A 19,548-nucleotide genomic window follows, 5' to 3' on the forward strand; every position below is an offset into this window, starting at 1 on the left:
TAATTTTTTACATTTAATTTCTGCTTGTCTTTAAACACCTATTGAATTCATTTCTGCAGGGATGACCCTCACAGTTGCAAAGTTTCAGTGTCATGAATAGGCCTTTTAAAAATCTCTTTAAAATAGAGTAGGTGGTGGCATTGAGGAGATCACAAGTGTAGCCAGTATAGAACAAGTGGGGAAAACAGTGTCCTAATGTTAAGCAAAGAATGTTCACAGCTTGGGATAAAATATCCAAATTTAGCAAAATACCTGGATTCTCTATGTGGCTGCCTGTTAAAATAAGCCACAAAGCTGATATGCTCTAGAAAACTGTTAGGTGATGCAACGTGTTTCCAGAGATGACAGAAACATTGAGTCAGAGATACACACCTCCAGCTGTCAGGGCCTTCACAGTTTGCTCAGCTGCAGAGAGCTGCCTCATCGAAGGGCACACCCCTCTGAGAGTAGCCCACATTCAGTGACTGATGTAGTGGCAACATAGAGACCTGGCCCAGCCTGGGACAACTCTAATGGGTCCTGGGCACTCCAGAGCTCTCCACCGGGTGAGCCAAGATTTTATTGGGCCTGCCTCACAGCAAAACTTCTCTCTTTTCTCAGTCCTGCATCTCACTCCCTCTCTACCTTCCCATCCACAGATGTTGATCCCTAATCAATACCCTGCTCACCAAACTCCATCTCAACATTTACTTCCAGAGAACGCAACCTGTACGAGCTGGTTAGAGGGCAGAGAGGGAGGAAAATTACAAGTTCTGTTCTAGGTGGAATATATGCAAGGTATCTGTTAGGCAGCTGGGGGGAGGGGGCGCCATGGAAACAATTTATGTATGAGGTTAGTGCTCACGGGAAAGGTCAAGGCTGGAGAAACAAATTTGGGAGACCGCAACTTAATAGAGGGTATTTAAAGCCAGGGGACTAGATGAGAGCTCTTAGGAAGTAAGTACAGGTGGTGAAGAAAAGAGTTCTAAGGATTGAGCCCTACCATTTAGAGGTCAGAGGAAGGGAATCCAACAAAGGAGACTGAAAAAGAAGCAACCAAGGAAATAGAAGAAAAACCAGTTGTGTTTGATATTCTGGAAACCTAGGAAAGAGTTTCAAAGAAGTGATCATCTACTTCAGTGTGCTGAGAGTTTGAGTCATATAAGGATATAGGTAATCACTAGATTTGGCAAGACAGAGTCATTGCCAACTTGACAAGAATGATTCCGTGGAATGGTCTGGATAGAAAGCCTGGTCTGAGTATTTTCAGGATAGATTAGATGTAAAGAAGTGGAAAGGGGGAGTATGAAGAATTCTTTTCTTTTGCTATCAAGGGGAAGGGAGAAATGGGGTTGTGGCTGGAGGGAGAAATAAGGTTGAGGGAAAGCATTTTAAGGAGGGAAATAATTTCAACTTGGTTATAAACTGATGGGTATGAGCCTGTGGACAGTGAGAAAATAATGATACAAAAGGAAAAGGGGAGGGCTTCCCTGGTGGCACAGTGGTTGAGAGTCCACATGCCGATGCAGGGGACACGGGTTCGTGCCCTGGTCCGGGAAGATCCCACATGCCGCGGAGCGGCTGGGCCCGTGAGCCATGGCCGCTGAGCCTGCGTGTCCGGAGCCTGTGCTCCGCAACGGGAGAGGCCGCAACAGTGAGAGGCCCGCGTACCGCAAGAAAAAAAAAAAAAAGAAAAGGAAAAGGGGACGGTTATGAGAGGAAAGTCCTAGAGTGGGTGAGAAGGAATGGCATCGGATGCACAGGTAGAGGGACCAGATATGAGAAGGGACAGTTTTTATCCCATGTATCAGGAGGGAAATAAGAGAAACGGGTACAGATTCAGGTGGATGGTAGATTTGGTGGTGGAAATAGGAGGGATTTGTTTTCTGGGTACTCCTACATTCTCAAGGGCATCATCTGAGAGTGGGAAAAAGGTCTTGACTTTCCAGTGCCAAGAGCATCATCTTTAACTCCTTTGTAGTCATCCCCCCACTTCACTTCTCTGTGACTGTGTGGATTTTCAAAAGCTTGTGACTGGCCACTTCTCACTCTCCTTCCTTTTTCCAATAGCTCTATCCCCCTGGTCCCGTGTCAGGGTATCCTCTCTTTCCTTTTGTGTTGTTCATTTTTTTCTAATGAGTTCACCCTCTTGGCAATGTGGTGTGACTCACAGCCATGCCATTTCTTCACACCTGAGTCAGTTTCCTTTCAGTTCTCATGACCCATTGATCCAGCTCCTTCTTCCATTTGTTGGAGCGGGTTTTTTTCTTATGCTTTGGTCAGGATGCATTTGTCACTAAACAATGTGTGCTTCCCTGTTCAATTCCCAGATCCTGCACACACAAAAAAGAGTTGATTCCAAATAGGAATATTTAGGTACAAAAATAAATTGTTCAGCTCTTCACATGTGCCTGCACCCCTGGAGGCCATTGATAATCACGTTGCTTAGTTGCCCAGAGATCCTACACTGTTTGATTCCTAAAATACTCTCAGCAGTAGAACATTTATCCAATGACAGGTTCGCAGTCATTTCCCATTGAACATTCATCCTATGAATCTTCTGCACACACACAACAAAAATCCTGCCAGCACCATGGGAGACCTCAGAGATCCCCAATGCCCCGTATATGCCTGCATAGCCCAGGCTCTGGACTCAGACTTGCAGGCTCTCTTAGAGGAAAACATAGGCAGAACACTCTATGACATATATCACAGCAAGGTCCTTTTTGATCCGTCTCCTAGATAAATGGAAATAAAAACAAAAATAAACAAATGGGACCTAATGAAACTTAAAAGCTTTTGCACAGCAAAGGAAACCATAAAGAAGACCAAAAGACAACCCTCAGAATGGGAGAAAATATTTGCAAACGAAGCAACTGACAAAGGATTAATCTCCAAAATTTACAAGCAGCTCATGCAGCTCAATAACAAAAAAACAAACAACCCAATCCAAAAATGGGCAGAAGACCTAAATAGACATTTCTCCAAAAAAGATATACAGATTGCCAACAAACAGATGAAAGAATGCTCAACGTCACTAATCATTAGAGAAACGCAAACCAAAACTACAATGAGGTATCACCTCACACTGGTCAGAATAACCATCATCAAAAAATCTACAAACAATAAATGCTGGGGAGGGTGTGGAGAAAAGGGAACCCTCTTGTAGTATTAGTGGGAATGTAAATTGATACAGTCACTATGGAGAACAGTATGGAGGTTCCTTAAAAAACTAAAGATAGAACTACCATACGACCCAGCAATCCCACTACTGGGCATATACCCTGAGAAAACCAAAATTCAAAGAGTCTTGTACCACAGTGTTCACTGCAGCTCTATTTACAATAGCCAGGACATGGAAGCAAGCTAAATGTCCATCAACAGATGAATGGATAAAAAAGATGTGTCACATATATACAATGGAATATTACTCAGCCATAAAAAGAAATGAAAATGAGTTATTTATAGTGAGGTAAATGGACCTAGAGTCTGTCAGACAGAGTAAAGTAAGTCAGAAAGACAAAAACAAATACCATATGCTAACACATATATATGGAATCTAAAAAAAAATGGTACTGAAGAACCTAGGGGCAGGACAGGAATAAAGACACAGACGTAGAGAATGGACTTGAGGACATGGGGAGGGGGAAAGGTAAGCTGGGACAAACTGAGAGAGTGGCATTGACATATATACACTACCAGATGTAAAATAGATAACTATGGGAGGCAGCCGCATAGCACAGGGAGATCATCTCAGTGCTTTGTGATCACCTAGAGGGGTGGGATAGGGAGGGTGGGAGGGAGTCGCAAGAGGGAGGAGATATAGGGGTATATGTACACGTATAGCTGATTCATTTTGTTATACAGCAGAAACTAACACACCATTGTAAAGCAATTATACTCCAATAAAGAGTTTTAAAAATATAAAGGCAGGTAACCTTACCTCTTTTACTTAATTTCTCCATCTGAGAAATATGGATAGTAATAGTATTTATCATTGTCACGATGAGCATTGAAAGAGCTAAAAAGTATCAAGCGATTTAAAAAGTGCCTCACATATAGTGAGCCCTCAATACTAAATACTCTGGTTGCTATTGTTATCTTTATTTTACTAACTTCTAGCTTCACCAGCTTGTGGTCCAAAATGAGGTCATGGCATTCAATATACAAGTGAAATGACTCTGAGCACAGTGCTTCCTGCAGAGAGAATGATGTCTTTCTTCCCTACCTGGGCCAGTTCCCCCCTCACAGTCGCTCCAAGGCCACACGAATGCTTTTTAAAGTCTGGTGGTCAATGACCCCAGCAGCTAAACAGACTGACTGAACACTTCATGTATAGAAATGAATGAATAATAAGCCTACAAGGGTATCAACCAGAAGCCCAAGTCAAGCCAATGGCTGCTCATTCCCCAAAGTTTTGCGTTTTGAGCTCTGACTTTTTTCAAGCAATATGTGAGGTTGTGGGGAACTGGGGACAACGTCAAGAATGCCCAGTACCAGTGGTGCAGATGAACCTATTGGTAGGGCAGGAATAGAGATGTAGATGTAGAGAACGGATATGTGGACACAGGGTGGGAAGGGGAGGGTGGGATGAACTGGGAGATTAGGTTTGACGTAAATACACTCACATGTGTAAGATAGATAGCTAGTGGGAACCTGCTGAGCTCAGGTTGGTGCCCTGTGATGACCTAGACTGGGGGGGAAGGTGAGGAGGGAGATCCAAGAGGGAGGGGGTATAGGTATACATATAGCTGATCCACTTCATTGTGCAGCAGAAACTAACAGAACATCGTGAAGCAATTTTACTCCAATAGAAATAAAAACTCCTGGAGATAAGAAAAAAAAAATTTCTTTACAATCAGAAGGAAAAAGAGATAGGGTTATAGAAATGTTTTAATTTTTCCCCATATCAGAAAAAATTTTTCTTAATTAATTTTTTGTTGAAGTGTAGTTGACTTACAGTGTTGTGTTGATTTCTGCTGTGCAGCGTAGTGATTCAGTTATACATATACATATACATTCTTTTTTATATTCTTTTCCATTATGGTTTATCACAGGATAGTGAATATAGTTCCCTGTGCTATACAGTAGGACCTTGTTGTTTATATGTAGAATCTAAAATATGACCAAATGAACCTATCTACAAAACAGACTTGTGGTCACCAAGGGGGAGGGTGGGGAGGGGAGGGATGGATTGGGAGTTTGGAGTTAGCAGATGTGAAAAAAAAAAAAAAAGAAATTTTTAGGCCATGAAAATTAATTAAGTTTTGCCTACACAAAATGAAAAATAAATTGTTTATGTATTTAAAGTGTAAAAATAAAAAAAGGAGTGCCCAGTACCAGCATGGGTCAGCCTAAGAGAACTAGAAAGTGGGTGAGTTAGGGGACAGAGTGCTCTGACCATGTCTTAGAAACCATATATAGAAAAGCCTTTGCCAGCCTGAGCTGTTCCCAGCAGGGCTGCGTGCCCAGAGCCTGACCTCAGATTCAGAACAGAGAAAGTAGGCTGCAATCTTTTCCCTGACCAAAACATTGTCTAAAGTGAAGCATTTTTCCTCTTTGTTTTCACAGTGCACTAGAGGTCTGTGGACCCTTCTGAGCTGCGTGATAGGTTGCCTGGGGCCTAAATAATTACTTGGAATTGAGAAATGGGTTCTCTTTACGCACAGTCATTGTCAGCGCTATGGCTACTGCTTTAAGACTTTGAGATTATTTTTGCAGCCTTAAAGATTGATCACACTATTGGTTTTTTTACAGTCTTTCTCTCTTTCTAATTGAGATGGAATATTGCGTTAGTTTTAGGTGTACAATATAATGATTTGATAGCTGTATATATTACAAAATGATCACCAAAATAAGCATACTTAGCATCCGCCACCACACATAGTTACAATTTCTTTTTTCTTGTGATGAGAGCTTTTAAGATCTAATCTCTTAGCAACTTTCAGATATACTATACTGTGTTATTACTTATAGTCACCACGTGGTACATTACATCCCCAGGATTTATTTATCTTAGACCTGGAAGTTTGTACCTTTTGACCGTACACTCCTTTCCTTTTTTAGTGTGATAGGAGCCATGTAGGTAGGAAGAGATAAAATGTATCCTGAGCAAGTGATATTCACTTAATAAGTGAGAAGAATGGAGCTGCACCCCACCTGTGCACAGCTAGTGTTCTAAGAGGAGTCAGGTGTGTCCCCTAAGGGAATTCCTGTTCGCAAATAACCTGGATGGCAAGAGCTAGCAGTGGCTTTTTCATGGTGTCTCATCATGTTACAAAATTGTGGGAATATGTTGTTTGTCTCTTCACTCTCTGTCCCTGCTCCACCCCACCAAAAATCAGGTCCCTGGTTTTTCTTTGGGGACATCATCCCTCAGCCCTTCTCCACGTGTTTCAGGTGGGGTTTACCTCACACCTTTATTTCCAATCAGAGGCTCTGATGGGCCTAAGTCAAGACCCCTCCCTAAGGAATTGGCTCAAGCATGAGCATCTGACCAGATCAGAACCAATAAGATACAGGAAACATTTTGGAGGGAGAGAGGGTGTTTCCCGGAATGAGCAACCCTGGCTTTCTCAGCCCCTGTCAAGTGAGCTGAGAGGAGATGGAATCTAGCACTGCTACAGAAATACTGCTGCCATTAGAGAGCATGAGGAATTACCGAAGGCAAATGCAGAGCCCAAAGATGAAGGAGATTCTGCAGGTGGCAGGACAGAGGAGAGCCACGTGGGTGCTGGCAACACTGTCTGTGCCTTTTTTTTTTTTCAGTTGAATTATAGTTGATTTACAATGTTGTGTTAATTTCTTCTGTACAACAAAGTGACTCAGTTATACATACATATGTGTATATATATATATATTCTTTTCTATTATGGTTTATCACAGGATATGGAATATAGTTCCCTGTGCTATACAGTTGGACCTTGTTGTTTATCCATTCTATATATAATAGTTTGCATCTGCTAATCCCAAATTCCCACTCCCTCCCTCCCCCCACACCCCCTCCCCCTTGGCAACCACAAGTCTGTTCTCTATGAGTTTGTTTCTGCTTTGTAGATAGGTTCATTTGTGTCATATTTTAGATTCCACATATAAGTGATATCATATGGTATTTGTCTTTCTCTTTCTGACTCTACTTCTCTTAGTATGATAACCTCTAAGTCCATCCATGTCTGCGCCTTTGAATGAAGCCTCACCTGAAATATACTGTAGTCTCTAGACCAGTGCTTTCCATTGTGTGGTCCCTGGACCAGCAGAGTCAGCCTTAGCTGAGAACTTGCCTAACAATGCAAACTGTTGAGTCCCCACTCCAGACTTCCTGAATCAGAACTCTGTGCGTGCAGTCCCATAATCTACATTTTAGTAAGCCTTCGGGGTGATTGGGTTGCACACTGAAGTTTGAGAAGCACTGCTGTTGACCGATACAATAGAAAGTAAGCTAATAGAAAGTTAGCTAGTCTAACTCAAGTACAATTATTCCAGGGTTCTCAGTACCACAAGCCGATCTATGCCTTTCTTATTAAAGCTGGTCTGAGTTTGGTTTTTATATTCCTCATCCTAGCTTTAATCTTTTTGTTCTAATAGTAGGAAAATCAGATGAAATGTCTTAATCAGAATTCTTCCTTATATTTCCAAAACATATTGAATTATGTGATGATTCCTGCTCCTTGGGACAGCTCTCTGAAGGACAGCAAGGATGTTCAGTGTACAAACTCCTCATTGTAGGGATGAGAAAACCGAAGTGCGATCCCTTAAACCTCCTGGCTGGCTAAAAGTCTGGTCTGGTTCTTTCCATCATACTTGGCTACCTGTGCAGCTGAGTAATTAGACCCACAGCTGATGGAGTCTAGCCAACCCACGTTTATATCCTGATTCTGCTACACGGGAGCTTCTAGCTTTTGTGTCTCAGTTTCTTTATCTGTGAAATGATGAAAACGGTTCTGCTTCCTTCAGATGCCTAGTGTGAGGGATCTCTGAGAATTAGTATGGAAAGGGACAAGCTCTGGGCAAATGGTCAATAAATTGTGTCCATTCAGAATAATATTGTCAAATCCATCATTGCTACTGCACTATAAAATGCAGGGCTGCCCCCACAGCAGACTGAACCGAGCCAGGGAGTGTTATCTGGGAGAAGCAGCATCTCGGTCCTGCACGGAGTTATCCAGCCTGCTGATTTCAGGGAGCCCTCTGAATTCCCTCGGCCAGTCACCTAACTCAAGCGGCTCCAATCAGCCTCATAATGAAATCTCTCACTTCAGCTTCCCATCAGAAGCTGTGTTTCTAAACCTCATCCCCTGTAAGGCCATCTTTCTTCTGAAGGGAGCGAGGCTGCTGGTGATTAAGAGTTGTTTAAATCGCCATCAAAACAATTAAAAGGTGAATCATTCTTACTAAAGAACTGGTCTTTGTTCCTGTCCTGCCCCTAGGTTCAGGCTAGGAATGAAGACGTAGAGAATGGACTTGAGGACACGGGGAGGGGGAAGGGTAAGCTGGGACGAGGTGAGAGAGTAGCATTGACATATATACACTACCAAACGTAAAATAGATAGCTAGTGGGAAGCAGCCGCATAGCACAGGGAGATCAGCTCGGTGCTTTGTGACCACCTAGAGGGGTGGGATAGGGAGGGTGGGAGGGAGACGCAAGAGGGAGGGGATATGGGAGTATATGAATACATACAGCTGATTCACTTTGTTATACAGCAGAAACTAACACACCATTGTAAAGCAATTATACTCCAGTAAAGATGTTTAAAAAAAAAAAGAACCGGTGTGCTTGAATCAGTGGGTATCTCGCTCATTTCCATGGATCCTTGATTCATGCCTCATCCACACAGAGGGAGGTGGTTTATTAAGGATTATGACATCCTGCCTTCTCTGGGCCATCCAGAGGTTGTGCTGCTCTGGGAGGGGAGGGACCACATTAAGCCCAGTAATATTTTTAGAGCTGCATTTCTCTTGCCTGGCTCTAGATCATTCATCTGGCCTTTCAGCATGGCTACAACTTAAGTGACACACCAGGGACATTTTCCTGATAGATCTCATTTGGAGCTGAATCTTGTAGCTGCATGAATAAAATGGATATCTGTTTAATAACTGCCTGGGTTCAAGTCCCAGCTTTGCCACTTAATACCCGGATGACTGTGAGGAAAATATTTAGCCATTTGGTGCCCTGGTTTATCCATCTTTGAAACGGGGATAATGGAACCTACCCATACGATAATGATTAAACAAGTTAACGTTTGTTAAACCTTCGATGAGTAAAAATGAATAATAATAATAAATAATAATATTTACCTTTTACTAAGAACTTATTTTGTGCCAGACTTTACGCTAAGCACTTTGCATTTAACAGATATGTTTATCCCAAACATAAATCACTGTAGTAGTGTGATAGTAATAATAAACAATATTGATAACAGTATTAATAATAATGGCAGAAATAATAATAATAATGTGTGCACACAGAACTATAGTACTATTTCTAACCTCACAAAACCTTATTAGTGAGATTCTAGTATGATCTCCATTCTGCACATGGGTAAACTGAGACACAGAAAGGCTAAGTATCTTTCCCAAAGTCACACAACTACCAAGTGGCAGAGTTAGAATTCAAATTTCATCCTCCCTGACTACAGATCCCAAGTTTTCAATTGCCCACCAACTCAAAACCACATAAATATTGCATTATAAAATGAAGGTGTCAGTGTTCACATTTTCTAGATGCATGGGATAGATCAAAAATGTCAATACCATTTTTTTCTCTAGGCAAATAATTCCAAATAGGAGACACATAAATGGAATGGAGAACTGTAAAGGTTCCCAGTTGGCTGTGGGGCAAGCCCTGTGTGCTCCATGAAAACGAGGGATTGTTTTCCAAGTGAAAAATGACTCCATTAGTCATAAGTTTTAAAAACTATAGAGTCAGCACCTTTCAGAAGATACTCAGTTGGGTAATAAAAAAAAAAAGTAGAGGCTTTTATAGCATCCAATTACATGACAAGTGAGTTACATTTAAAGGTATTGAAAAAAAGTGATTTCAAATGTGAAATGAGGGGTGTGAGCAAATGTAACCTGTCCTCATATTAAGCTCTTTCCAAGCCCATGGGGGAGGTGAAGTCATAAAGGATAAGCATGTAACCTGACTTGAACTTGACAATTCTGCATGTAAGTAAGCAGGTGTGTCTGGTGACCAGAGACAGAAGGGAAGGGTGAAGATTAGAGTCATCACTCATCCACTACCCACTCTGTGCCTACTTCTGTGTGAGGTCCTTCCCAACACCCTGTTCTGGTCCTTCCTAGAGTGTTTCATCGGGAACCCTTATGAGCCTCATTTTACAAAAGAGGAAACTGGAACTTTGAGGTAGTAAGTGACTTGCCCACGGTCCTTCCGCCTGGTCAGGGGCCAAACTGGGGTTCGTACTGGTGTCTGTGTACTGGAGAGCCAACTCGCTTCCCACCATATCCTGTTTCCTTTCTAAAAAGAGACCACAAGAGAAATTCCAGGATTTGAAGGCTCAGTTTTAGGGGAAATGACTTTTGATTTTCTTTGCACAATGTCACATTTAGGTAGAGAGGTAATTTTTTTAGAGGTGGAGACAAATTGAAGCCTTGCTCTTGTGGAAATACCTAAGAAAAGAGAGCCTAATGATAAAGATTAGGGAAGATCCCTTCTGGGACTAAGTTCAACAGAAGGATTTGTGTATTTATCTTTATGTCCTAGTGTTTTATGCCAAGCTGGTGTAAAGTCCATGCTCCATAAACGTTCACTCCGTTGGCTCGAATTTTGTTCTTTTAGTTCCCAAACCCCTTAGGCGGAGCCAAATATACTTTAAGTTCCTTGAACCCTGGGAGAATGTCTAGCATTTCTTTGATACCCACATCTGCCCTCCAAGGCACCATGGTAAGCGTGTAGGTGCTCAAATCAATGCAATTAATACAGACCCCATAGGAAATTCTGTTAGGGTTTGCTTCAAGTTCAGTGTACTTTGGGAGGCTATGAAGGACTGAGCTAGACATTGATACCAAGCTAGACCAAAATAGTAGCTGTATCCTCAGAAATTCTGATTAAGCAGGATTGAGAGAATAACGACTAGAGATTGAAATTTTAAAAATAAGACTCTGTTTACTGCAAATCCGTATACAGAAAGAAGAAATGACGGAAGCCCAAAAGACCAGTTTAACTCTTCCATCTTCCTGGAATCTTGAAATTATAATCATTGTTGTATTCACCCTTATATAGAATTAACTTAGTTGCTTGAACAAGTGGCCAGGAATTGTCCTTTTGTGTGTGGCTAGGGGTGTTGTTATTTTGATTTGTTTTCCTAGAACTGCTTTTTATTTTTCTGTGGTCACAGGATTCTAGTAATGTAGGGGAATTTGGGGCACAGGTGTCTCAGAAATCAAGGGTAGTTTATAGATTCTTGTAGTAGAGGAAGGGAGCAGATTAATAGTTCCCCAAATATACCGATGTCCTAATCACCCAAAACCAGTGAACGTGTTACGTTTATATGGCAAACGACATTTTGCAGATGTTTAAGGGGTTACGAGGATTAAGTTAAGGGTCTTGAGATGGGAACGTTTTCTTGGATTATCCACATGGGCTCAATCATAGGGATCCCTCTAAATGGAGACAGGGTGTTAGAGCCAGAGAAGGAAACGTGATTGATGGAGCAGAGGTCAGAGTAATAAGACTGCTCACCTGGAAGAGAGAAGAGAGCCACGAGCCAAGGAGTGCAGGCAGCCTCTAGAAGCTGTGAAAGGCAAGGGACAGTTTCTCCCCCGGAGCCTCCAGAAGAAACGTAGCGAGACTTCTGACCTCCAGAAGTGTAACATAATACATCTGTATTGCTTAAGCCACCCGGTTTGTGGTAATTTGTTACAGCAGCCATAGGAAACTAGGACAAAGTTCCCCGTCAGCAGCCTTGGCCAGAGATGGGTGTTTCCTGACGGGAGCTTCAGAAAATAGTCTACCTGATTGGAAGCCTAAGTATTATCTTTGGGTACTTGTGATGTACCTTAGGGTTTCTCAGTCTCGTCAGCGTCAGCGCCATTAATATTCTGGCTGGATGGTTCCTTGTTGTGGGGCCGTCCTGTGCATGGTACGATGCTTAGCAGCGTCCCTCGCTTCTACCCAGTAGACGACAGTAGTACCTCTTCCCCTCAGTTGTGACCATCAGAAATGTCTCCAGACATTGCCAAAGGTCCCCTGGGGAGAGGAAGAGCAGCAAAAGTGCCTCCAGGCTGAGAACCATTGATCTAGCTAGATCATATCCTCCTCAGTTTTAAAATTTCTGGTGACAGTGAGCAAGCCATCTTTCTCCCACGGCCCTAATTCATAAATTAGCCAAACCCTAAGACACACAAAATATGCTTTAGTCAGAGTCATTTTGTTGCTCAATTGTAAGGCAAAAAAATCCTCACCTCTATACTTGATAGAATAATCTCATGGCTTGTACCAAAATATCAGACAGGATTTCTTTGTGGATGAAACTCCGCTGATAACCTAAGGCAAGTTATTCATCTACTCAGCCCAGCCAGCCAACACCTTAAGCCTGTTACTCTCAGTAAATGCCAGATAAAGTGTTTTATCAAATTGAGTGAAATGGCTTTGCGGCCCTCCTCTTTATTGGTGGAAGTTCATTGGGAATCCAATTCATAACTGTTACTGGTTCAAAATTCCCAAAATGTACTGGGATGAAATGTGGTAAAGTCTGAGTAAAGGAGAGGGTACACTCTGTGCCTCGTCTGCTTCCAAAATGTGGCTGTTATTGGACATGGAAGCAGAAGCAGCCTCTGGAAAGCCAGTTCTCCTTTCTCTGAATCAACATGCCTGCCAAAGGACGCCTGAATTCAGGAGGCGGGGTGGGTGGGAGGAGCGCAAGGGAGAACCGATTCCAGTTCATTTACCGAAAGAAATTCACATTGTGCCATGGATAGGTTTGGCAGAGATAAGGCCGTCAGAAGTGGGAAAAGGACAAGAGAATAAATGACCCTGAGTTACGATCAGCTAGGATGGACGGGTAGGAGGAGGTTATAGACTAAATGTCTGCATCCCCTAAAAATGCTCATGGTGAAGTCCTAACCTCCAATGTAATGGCATATGGAGATGGGGCCTTTGGGAGGTATTAGGTTTAGATGAGGTCAAGAGAGTGGGGCCCCCAGGATGGGGTTACTGTGCTTATAAGAAGAGCCCAGAGCTCTTTCTCTCTCCAACATGCAAGGACACAGAAAAAAGGTAATCATCCTCAAGGCAGGACAACAACCCTCACCAAGAACCCAACCATGCTGGTACCCCGATCTCGGACTTCCTGGACTCCAGAACTGTGGGAAACAAACGTCTATTGTTTAAGCCACCCAATCTCTGGTATTCTGTTGTAGCAGCTTGAGGAGGCTAAGATGAGCAACTGAACCACAGAAATTTTATGAAGAGCTAGAAAGATACCAACGTATTTGAGTTTCTTGGAATGACCCCTACCATCACCATCAAACATGAGACCTCTGGCTTTTTAATTAGTTCTCTGAATTTTGTAAACATGAAAATCATGTGCTAGGTTGAAGACTAGATTCTCACTAGCTCTATGAGTGTGTACAGGTCTCTTTCTTGCTTCCCTTTTTTGGTTTCTACATTAAAATGGGCATAATAATACCTGCCTTGAAAGAGCATCATAAAAAGAGAATGAAATCATAGGTGTGAAATTCATAGGTATGTGATAGGCACTCAGTAAAGGTAAGTCTTCTCCCCTCCCATCTAGCCTCATCTTGATCAATTGAAAACAGGTCAAACCTAAATGAGGTAGGTTCAGTTAGTGTGTGAGTGTGAATGAGGGTATGTGAACATTTATGCCTGATTTGGATAATTACCAACACTAGTATATTCAAGTATGAAGGGTAGTTCTTCTAAGGGTCTCTTTGTGGTAAATATTTGAAAACACTGCTTTTGTAAACCCATCTTCTAGTCCCCATTCTTCTGGTAATTTCACCTTGATTCTCCTTTGAGAAGTCTCCTTTTTCTCATTCTCAGTCTATGAGTTTCGGTGGGAGCTGAGAACACTCTGTCTCATACACACACACACACACACACACACACACACACACACACACACCCCTAACTCAGGAAAGAACACTTCCTTGGTAAATATGATCATTTACACCAATTATTTCAGATTCCACATATACGCATTAATTCGTTTTTCTCTTTCTGACTTACTTCACTCTGTATGACAGTCTCTAGGTCCATCCCCGTCTCTACAAATGACCCATTTTCGTTCCTTTTTATGGCTGAGTAATATTCCATTGTATATATGTACCACATCTTCTTTATCCATTCCTCTTTTGATGGACATTTAGGTTGTTTCCATGTCCTGGCTATTGTAAATAGTGCTGCAATGAATATTGGGGTGCATGTGTCTTTTTGAATTATGGTTTTCTCTGGGTATATGCCCAGTAGTGGGGTTGCTGGGTCACATGGTAGTTCTATTTTTAGTTTTTTAAGGAACCTCCATACTGTTCTCCATACTGGGTGTCTCAATTTATATTCTCACCAGCAGTGCAAGCAGAGATAGAGATACAGACATAGAGAACAAACATATGGATACCAAGGAGGAAAGGGGAGGGGTGGGATGAATTGGGAGATTGGGATTGACATATATACACTATCAATACCATGTATAAAATAGATAACTAATGAGAACCTACTGTATAGCACAGGGAACACTACTCAGTGCTCTGTGTTGACCCAAATGGAAAGGAAATCCAAAAAAGAGGGGATATATGTATATGTGTTGCTGGTTCACTTTGCTGTACAGTAGAAACTAACACAACATTGTAAAGCAGCTATACTCCAATAAAAATTTTAGAAAAAACAAAAACACTTCCTTGCGTCTGGCCAGTGAGTTTATTAATCATTACCCAAACCAGATCAGAATAAATTAATCTCGAGAATACTGTTAGAATTCATTAAAAGGGGAAAGAGTTCTTTCGGCTGGGATTGCTGGTAATAAGTGTAGTCTGAGCCTGGGGTTGTCAGGAGCCACCATAATGAGAAGGCCAGTGTAGAACTTAAAAGTCATCACAGAAGAAAGCAGAGCTGAGAAATGGAGAGAGAGTGATGGCAACAAGTCCCCTGGATCCAGCTGTTCCTGAAGCTAGTTGGTCCCTTGACCTTCCAGGGATTTGAGCCAATTTATGTTTAAGCCAGAATGAATTCAGTATCTCTCACTCTCTACATAAAGACTCCTGAAAAATATATCCTCCCACAATTATTTCAGGATTTCACCTTGGGGTGAAATTTCCTGTGTTCAGAAATTAATTTTCTCAGCCAAAAGGAGACTCTGCAGCTGCTCTTCAAATGCTGTTAGAACCATCTCAGGGCTAATTGGTTGAGAATGCATACTGATGGCCAAGCTCCCAGCACCACCTCCATATGCCTGGGAGACTGACCACAGCTACGGTCTCAGTGCTAGTTGTAAAGAAGTTTCACTGTCAGCCAAACAAGACCCCAGTTTAAAACTATTAAGCCGAAGCCACCCCTTTCTAATAACCAAGGAGAATTCTCCTTCCTTCCATGTGACACTGGATAAGGGATACAGAGCTGGCCTCATTTAGCTATAAAGATTCCAACTGTTACTTGCTGCCTGAAGTCCCCCCAACATGAAATAGTAGGGGCTACTTTTCTCCCTTCTACTCCAACCATTGTCTTTTCCAGAAGACCCAGCCAGCACTTTTCCTGTTTTAATAAGTATTTGAGAGGTTTGTCTAATCAGGGAGGAAAAAGAGATAATAATAGGTCAGAAAAGAAAGCAAGGGAAGCAGAAATATGAGTGTAGGGTCCAGATGATGTGCTGTCATGATTTGTGGCAACATAGCATTTAGAAAGGAGATTCACTAACGAGAGGTTTCATTTTATTCATAAATTTTTCCTGATGTAAAACATGTAACTTTTTCTTGCTACTTAACTGCCAAATAAACTTGGAGAAACATGTCCATAGGAATAATGACTCCCTCAGATACTGCCAAGTATCTGAGGGAGTAACATCAAGATGAGTGCAGATATCTAGGAATCAGCAATACTTGGGTCCATGATTGACATACCAAGCTAGCCTTTTTGTGTCTGCAATCACTGTCTACCTTTCGGTGCGTGGATATCCTTCTCTATGAATCACGTAAGATGAATCCAACTGTGCTGCTTTGACAATATTTCTTACGTAGGCACAACTTTTGTTGATTTCTCTACATCTCAAGTCAAAAAAATACATCCTGAGTGAGTGACTATCCTTTGAAAAGGTCTAGACTAGAAGAAGGAAAGTATTTAAAGATGGGTAAGATTAAGATGCCTCCGTAATTCTCTGCATGGGTAGCTCCAGCAATGTTATTATTCTATCAATTTTATGCCAGTAGGAATGCAAAGAGAAGAGTTTGGTTTTGGAAATGAGAAATGAAAATATAAAGTGGCTTTGATAATTAGACATGCTCTTTTTCCTTAACACTGACTAGTCTTGAAATCACTAACCTGGGAAGGAATCTACCATGTGTCTGGAAATCAGAGACTACAGTTTCTAAGGGCCCTGGATCCCTCTCTCTCTCTAGATCCCTTTCTGCTTTTTCTAGGGCTTCCTCCAAAGGTTTCAAAGCCAATTCTCTTCCTTCCTCCCAGCTAAATGGAAATGTGGGACTGAAGCTGCCGTCAACCTATATCTCTTGAAATGCGCATGTCCCAAGTTCAAGAAACAACAACCATAAATAGATTAGAATGCCTCTGTATCTCATTGCCAAATCCCAGGAGAATCTGATGGCCAAAATGGGGCCAGGTGTTCACCTCTGATCCAATCACCTCATCCTGAGGGGTGATACCGGGTAATGCAAACATTGTCATTAATAACCACAGGGTTATTTTGGAAGTAACTCCGAATCGCAGATGGTAGCTTTTCAAAAGCCATCTCTGTCGTTCCAAAATCAAAGTCCCCATTCCTTTCTGTGCTTTGCTTCCTTGCCATCTTGAGCTAATTACAGCTGTGGAGCCTGTCCTCCAAATCCTAGCAGGGAGAAAGCTTGTTTCCCCTTAAGTGGAGCTTAGCCAAATGTTGCTTTTTCAAATGCAGATTTCATACAAACAGGCCCTGAAGTTTAAAAGGTGTCTTTAAACCCCATTAAATAACACAGTTCCTTAGCAGGAATATCTCCTGGGATGGGATGTCTTCTATTCAAGTGCCATGTTATGACAAGCATGACAGACTTGATGGGCATCTGTTCTGACTCATGACATCCCTTAAATTAAGTTAGGTAGAATGTGTGCAGGCATTCTAAGAAAATCTCCTCGGGGCCCCAGTCCTATTATTTTTCTTAATAGCTCTGAGTTATGACTGTCTTCTCCTAGGGACAGTAAACCCTCTTTCCATACTGGCTACATCATAGCATGTTTTTAGTACCTGATACCTTACCAGCAAAGCCAGTTGGGCTGCCACACATTTAAATACTAAGTTACTGTTGCATTTCTTCTCCTCTCTCTCTCTTCTTCCAATAGGCCAGAGTCGGCTTCCCCCACCTGAACTTTAATTTCTGCAAATGCTACAAGGGCCCCTCCTGTTTCCAATTTAACCTTCACCAAAGAGAAGAGTCCTGGGATGCCTCCTAATCCCCAACTTATGCCTCAAACTTGATTCACAGTCGCCGTTTCTTTGGTGGCAGAGGCTCAACTTGCCTGTGATCATTATTGGTTATATTGGCTCTTCGATCCAATTTAGCGCATCCTCTCCATTGATCACTGCAATGTAAATCTACCTCGTTATTTTAGCTTCAAGGAAATTTGAGGCAGGACTTAATCGGTTACAAGTCATCAGGAGTAAGTTTCTCTCTGTTTCTCAGTTCTGCTTTCCTATCAGGCAGCTTTGTGAAGACAGCTGGCAGCTGCAGTGTCACATGCTCCCAGCCTCAAGCCAGCAGAAGGCAAGAGTCAATTTTCCAATAGAGAAATTCCAGAATTTCTGTTGGCTTAGTTTCAGTCACTGTGCTCAGGAGAACAAGATGTTCATTGGTCAACCCTAGTTCATTGGTCCGCCCTTAGACCTTCTACTCACTAGAGGCCAGTAGCACACTTCTCCCACCACCAGCAGCCCCCCCAACTGCCTCAGTTTGGACAACTAAAAATGTCACCAGACATTGCCAAATGTCTCCTAGGGGGCAAAACGTGCACCTGGTTCGAAATCATTGGCCCAGTCAAGCCATTTGAGTGGCCAACCTCTTCTTGGTTTACTACGAAATAGCCATTCAGAATCCTGTAACTCTGGCTTCTTAACCTTCTTGGAAGCATCACTTAGAAGGAATCACTGTGCATAAGAATCAACCAGATTCTCAGGGCCCACCTCCAGAGACCATAGCTTAGTAATCACGTGTAGAGTCATAGAATGTGCGGTTTTTATAAGTACTTTGAGACCCAGTTCCATAGAGTACTGTTGGTCATTTGGCCACTAGTTCCTTCATTCAAGATCTATTTACTGAGCATGTACTGTGCTAAGAACTGTCCTAGAAGCTGGAAATACAAATATCACTTCCTTCAGTGAGCTTTCATTCTAGTGGAGGAGACAGGCAGTAAACAGTAAATTATATAGTATAATGAAATGTGATAAGTCATATGGGAAAACATCAAACCTTAAATGGGGGTGGCGACGGTAGAGGGGGAATCCCAGGAGTGGAGATAATAGACATGGTGACCTCAGTGAGGGAGTAACATGTGAGCAGGCACATGGAGGATTTGAGGAAGTATTCCAGCATGCATCTAAGGGAAGAACAGATCAGAGCCAGGAGAGCCAGTGCAAAGGCCCTGAGGTGGGTGTGTGCCTGACTTACTGAAGGAGTACCAAGGAGATGACTTGGCTGAGGCAGAGTGAGCAAGAGGAAGAGGGGGAGGGGATGAGGGCTAAGAGTTAATGGGGGGGTGGGGACTTCCCTGGTGGTCCAGTGGTAAAGAATCCACCTTACAATGCAGGGGACGCTGGTTCAATCCCTGGTCAGGGAACTAAAATCCCAAATGCCACGGGGCAACTACGCCCACGTGCCACAACTACTGAGCTCGCGTGCCCTGGAGCCTGTGCGCCACAACTAGGAAGAGAAGCCCTGACACCACAGCAAAGAGCCTGCGTGCCGCAACGACAGGTCCCACATGCCTCAACAAAGATCCCTCATGCCACAGCTAAGACCCGAAGCAACCAAAAATAAATTAAATAAATAAATAATAAATAAATAAATCCTTTTTAAAAAAAAGTTAATGGGGGGCAGGGAGAATATAACATAGAATCTTGTATAAAATTATATGTACTTCATACAGTGAGAAGTGATAAAAGAAATTTTCACATATTGTGATATGGGGAAGTCATTCTGGCTTACACATGAGTTAACATGAATTTTATGCTAACTCAAAGAGCCTGTTTGTGGCCTATCAAACATACATTGTACGGGGCTTCCCTGGTGACGCAGTGGTTGCGAGTCCGCCTGCCGATTCAGGGGACACGGGTTCGTGCCCCGGTCCGGGAGGATCCCACGTGCCGCGGAGCGGCTGGGCCCGTGAGCCATGGCCGC

The 19,548-nt window shown here is 42.5% G+C and overlaps 1 protein-coding gene across 6 annotated transcripts in view; it reads left to right on the forward strand.

The window, feature by feature from the left end:
* TAFA1 (TAFA chemokine like family member 1) overlaps positions 1 to 19,548 on the forward strand; it is a 955,756-nt gene that overhangs the window by 844,682 nt on the left and 91,526 nt on the right. The window lies entirely within an intron of this gene.

Source organism: Stenella coeruleoalba (genome assembly GCF_951394435.1).
Source record: "Stenella coeruleoalba genome assembly, chromosome: 10".
In the NCBI taxonomy this organism is placed as follows: Eukaryota; Metazoa; Chordata; class Mammalia; order Artiodactyla; family Delphinidae; genus Stenella; species Stenella coeruleoalba.